Source organism: Athalia rosae, chromosome 6, assembly GCF_917208135.1.
Source record: "Athalia rosae chromosome 6, iyAthRosa1.1, whole genome shotgun sequence".
Taxonomy (NCBI): Eukaryota; Metazoa; Arthropoda; class Insecta; order Hymenoptera; family Athaliidae; genus Athalia; species Athalia rosae.
In genome coordinates this window covers 7746260-7751259 of record NC_064031.1, presented here as the reverse complement: position 1 = coordinate 7751259, position 5000 = coordinate 7746260, and the positions used below count along the sequence as shown (strand labels likewise).

At 48.4% G+C, this 5000-nt stretch overlaps 1 non-coding gene across 1 annotated transcript; it reads right to left on the bottom strand.

Moving 5' to 3' along the window:
• Positions 1-1120: 1120 nt before the first annotated feature.
• On the bottom strand, positions 1121-3034 carry LOC125501539. Its single transcript, XR_007279128.1, has one exon. It is a non-coding gene; the product is annotated as a small subunit ribosomal RNA (ribosomal RNA).
• Positions 3035-5000: the final 1966 nt, after the last annotated feature.

Sequence of the window (5000 nt, the reverse complement as noted above, 5' to 3'; positions counted from 1 at the left end):
TTTTTCACTTTGCATCGTGTCTCCGGCCGCACCTCGAGTCAAAACGGAGGGCAGAGGAGACACTTTGACAATTGTTCGGTTGTTACGCCGGCTCGTCGTGACGCGAAGAATCTTGCGATCATTCGTGCACCTCGCTTCAAGCGTTTCTTTGTACGATCAGTTCGAATGTGATTCCAATATCAAGCGCGTGACGCGCGGAACCCCTCCGAAAGGCTCGAGCGCGGCTTGTACTCTACAACACTTTACGTGCGAGGAGGAAGCCGCGTATAATTCGATCGAGCCATATTTTTTGTGTCTGGGGGGAACCACGGCACGTGGATTTTGGTAATGTTACGCAAAAGGAATAAGATCTCAATTGCATTTCACGGGGCGAAAGTTCGTCGCCAACCTTCCGCCGCGGAGAACGCGACGTCACCCCGGTGGAGCTAAACTCCAGCCGGAGCAGGTTACCCCGTGAAAGTATGGTAACTTTTCTTCATGTGTATCTTTGAAAAGAAACAATTTGAAAAAAAAGCATAAAAAAAACCGTTCGATCAATCGCGCGCCACGCCTCGTACAAAGCGGGGGGATCGACCGAACGGTTGATTCAAACGCACACCAAGCGTCCCGTTCAACAGAAGCGGGCACTTGGTCGCCTCAGCAACGCGCACAATGTCGCTACCTCACACAAATCTGATCGACGAATGGCATCACGATCCGCATCGCTATCGTCCAGAATGGAAAGAGAGTTTTCGTTCTTGCGCCCCCGTAGGTTGGCGTAGCAGCAATGTCCTTTTATTTTTCTAGTGTTTTTTTTACCCATAGCCATTTATGCCTTAGTTTGTTTTTGGCTGCTGCACACGATATATTTTACCGTGATACACTAGTTGTAATGTCCTTTTTATATTATTTTCTCTCTCTTCCAACGGACATAGCAAGATCGTTCGTCGTCGACGTGTGTGAGTGCGACACGAGCCGTTTCGGCCGTTACGTAGTTCGATATTCGTGACACGCGTACAATGTACGCCACCTCTTGTGCCATGTGTGTCTTTTGACTGGATTATAATTGCGTGAGATTTACGGTGGAATCTACCAAAATAATCATCGATTCGCTGCTTTTTTTTTCGCAGTAACGAAACGTTAATGATCCTTCCGCAGGTTCACCTACGGAAACCTTGTTACGACTTTTACTTCCTCTAAATGATCAAGTTTGGTCATCTTCCCGGCAACATCGGCAATGCCGAGGCATTGCCGCGTACCAGTCCGAAGACCTCACTAAATCATTCAATCGGTAGTAGCGACGGGCGGTGTGTACAAAGGGCAGGGACGTAATCAACGCGAGCTTATGACTCGCGCTTACTGGGAATTCCTCGTTCATGGGGAATAATTGCAAGCCCCAATCCCTAGCACGAAGGAGGTTCAGCGGGTTACCCGGGCCTTTCGGCCAGGGAAGACACGCTGATTCCTTCAGTGTAGCGCGCGTGCGGCCCAGAACATCTAAGGGCATCACAGACCTGTTATTGCTCAATCTCGTGCGGCTAGAAGCCGCCTGTCCCTCTAAGAAGATTTATTTGTACGCCGGTAGTAAAAACCTCCCGACCGAAGCCGGGGGCCTTCGAGATACCGGAAAGTACGCCTATTTAGCAGGCTAGAGTCTCGTTCGTTATCGGAATTAACCAGACAAATCGCTCCACCAACTAAGAACGGCCATGCACCACCACCCACCGAATCAAGAAAGAGCTCTCAATCTGTCAATCCTTCCGGTGTCCGGGCCTGGTGAGGTTTCCCGTGTTGAGTCAAATTAAGCCGCAGGCTCCACTCCTGGTGGTGCCCTTCCGTCAATTCCTTTAAGTTTCAGCTTTGCAACCATACTTCCCCCGGAACCCAAAAGCTTTGGTTTCCCGGAAGCTGCCCGCCGAGTCATCGGAGGAACTTCGGCGGATCGCTAGCTGGCATCGTTTATGGTTAGAACTAGGGCGGTATCTGATCGCCTTCGAACCTCTAACTTTCGTTCTTGATTAAAGAAAACATTTTTGGCAAATGCTTTCGCTTCTGTCCGTCTTGCGACGATCCAAGAATTTCACCTCTAACGTCGCAATACGAATGCCCCCATCTGTTCCTATTAATCATTACCTCGGGGTTCCGAAAACCAACAAAATAGAACCGAGGTCCTATTCCATTATTCCATGCACACAGTATTCAGGCGAAAATAGCCTGCTTTAAGCACTCTAATTTGTTCAAAGTAAACGTACCGGCCCACCTCGACACTCAATGAAGAGCACCGCGATGGGATATTAGTTGGGCCGCCCCGAAAGGCTAAGCCCACCGGTAGGACGTCCCACAATCATGCCAGTTAAACACCGCGAGCGGTGAACCGACAGCGTGGGACACAGATTCAACTACGAGCTTTTTAACCGCAACAACTTTAATATACGCTATTGGAGCTGGAATTACCGCGGCTGCTGGCACCAGACTTGCCCTCCAATTGATCCTCGTTAAAGGATTTAAAGTGTACTCATTCCGATTACGGGGCCTCGGATGAGTCCCGTATCGTTATTTTTCGTCACTACCTCCCCGTGCCGGGAGTGGGTAATTTGCGCGCCTGCTGCCTTCCTTGGATGTGGTAGCCGTTTCTCAGGCTCCCTCTCCGGAATCGAACCCTGATTCCCCGTTACCCGTTACAACCATGGTAGGCGCAGAACCTACCATCGACAGTTGATAAGGCAGACATTTGAAAGATGCGTCGCCGGTACCAAGACCGTGCGATCAGCCCAAAGTTATTCAGAGTCACCAAAGTAAACGGCGGACGGGACGAACCCGCCACCGATTGGTTTTGATCTAATAAAAGCATTCCTCCCATCTCTGGTCGGAACTCTGTTTGCATGTATTAGCTCTAGAATTACCACAGTTATCCAAGTAAATGTGGGTACGATCTAAGAAACCATAACTGATTTAATGAGCCATTCGCGGTTTCACCTTAATATGGCTTGCACTGAGACATGCATGGCTTAATCTTTGAGACAAGCATATGACTACTGGCAGGATCAACCAGGGAGCTTTGTGTTATTGGTAGCTCTTTTCGTGTGTTGCCCCATGCCGCCGAGTCTTTGCCCGGTCGGCCACACGTTTTAATATAATATGTATATCTGGTACCGCACAACTTGTGTACGCGTACTAGCGCTCAGAGCGCTCTGTTCGACTTTGTGTTTCCTCGGGTGAAGACAATTTTTGTCGACTCCCCGGTGCAAATCGTTCGAATTATCCTTCTCGTATCCTTCGGCTAGATTGCAAGCGTCGGGAGTACGATTGGAAATCAATGTGTACCGTCTGCGAACAGACTGTGATACGCACGGAATGTGGCGAGTTGATGCCTCTGTTCGACTGCTTCCCTCGACTTGCGAGAGAAGACTTTCTGGTCACCGCATAAAGGGCCATTCGGTCTTAGACACCGACCCGCGGTTATGTAGTGTCGACGATTCAAATTGAATCATATTTTCTAGACGGAGCGAAGAACTCGCCCCTGCGAAACGTGAGCGCTCGGAAAAACTTTGAACTCGTGAGAGTGGTTCTTACCGGAACGAAACGAACGCCTGTGGTGCGAATCTCCGCTCAGACGAAAAATTTTCAAAATTCGAAAAAAATTTTTGTCTGCGTGTTCGTGACACGGTGAGGACGAAACCATAGCCCCGACAACAAACCCGCAAAGGGATGTCGAGATACGGGCCGAAACAAGTCGAAAGTTCCGAAACCCGAGGACTAGGTGCCGACCGACCGGTCGAGACCGCTCGGTGCATGAAGTATCAACGGTGCCGCTCGGACGTCGGAGCCGGCCGGTCATAACACGTGTTCCTTATGGGGCAAAACAGCAACGCGACCTGAAAAATTTGGCAGTACGTTGGAACTTAGTTCCATGCGAGAATCGTTGGGACTTTGAAAATTTTTCGATCCAACGAGTGATGCGCGACTCTTTCGGACTTTGAAAATTTTTCGTTCCAACGAGTGATGCGCGACTCTTTCGGACTTTGAAAATTTTTCGTTCCAACGAGTGATGCGCGACTCTTTCGGACTTTGAAAATTTTTCGATCCAACGAGTGATGCGCGACTCTTTCGGACTTTGAAAATTTTTCGATCCAACGAGTGATGCGCGACTCTTTCGGACTTTGAAAATTTTTCGATCCAACGAGTGATGCGCGACTCTTTCGGACTTTGAAAATTTTTCGATCCAACGAGTGATGCGCGACTCTTTCGGACTTTGAAAATTTTTCGATCCAACGAGTGATGCGCGACTCTTTCGGACTTTGGAAATTTTTCGATCCAACGAGTGATGCGCGACTCTTTCGGACTTTGAAAATTTTTCGATCCAACGAGTGATGCGCGACTCTTTCGGACTTTGAAAATTTTTCGATCCAACGAGTGATGCGCGACTCTTTCGGACTTTGAAAATTTTTCGATCCAACGAGTGATGCGCGACTCTTTCGGACTTTGAAAATTTTTCGATCCAACGAGTGATGCGCGACTCTTTCGGACTTTGAAAATTTTTCGATCCAACGAGTGATGCGCGACTCTTTCGGACTTTGGAAATTTTTCGATCCAACGAGTGATGCGCGACTCTTTCGGACTTTGAAAATTTTTCGATCCAACGAGTGATGCGCGACTCTTTCGGACTTTGAAAATTTTTCGATCCAACGAGTGATGCGCGACTCTTTCGGACTTTGAAAATTTTTCGATCCAACGAGTGATGCGCGACTCTTTCGGACTTTGAAAATTTTTCGATCCAACGAGTGATGCGCGACTCTTTCGGACTTTGAAAATTTTTCGATCCAACGAGTGATGCGCGACTCTTTCGGACTTTGAAAATTTTTCGATCCAACGAGTGATGCGCGACTCTTTCGGACTTTGAAAATTTTTCGATCCAACGAGTGATGCGCGACTCTTTCGGACTTTGAAAATTTTTCGATCCAACGAGTGATGCGCGACTCTTTCGGACTTTGAAAATTTTTCGATCCAACGAGTGATGCGCG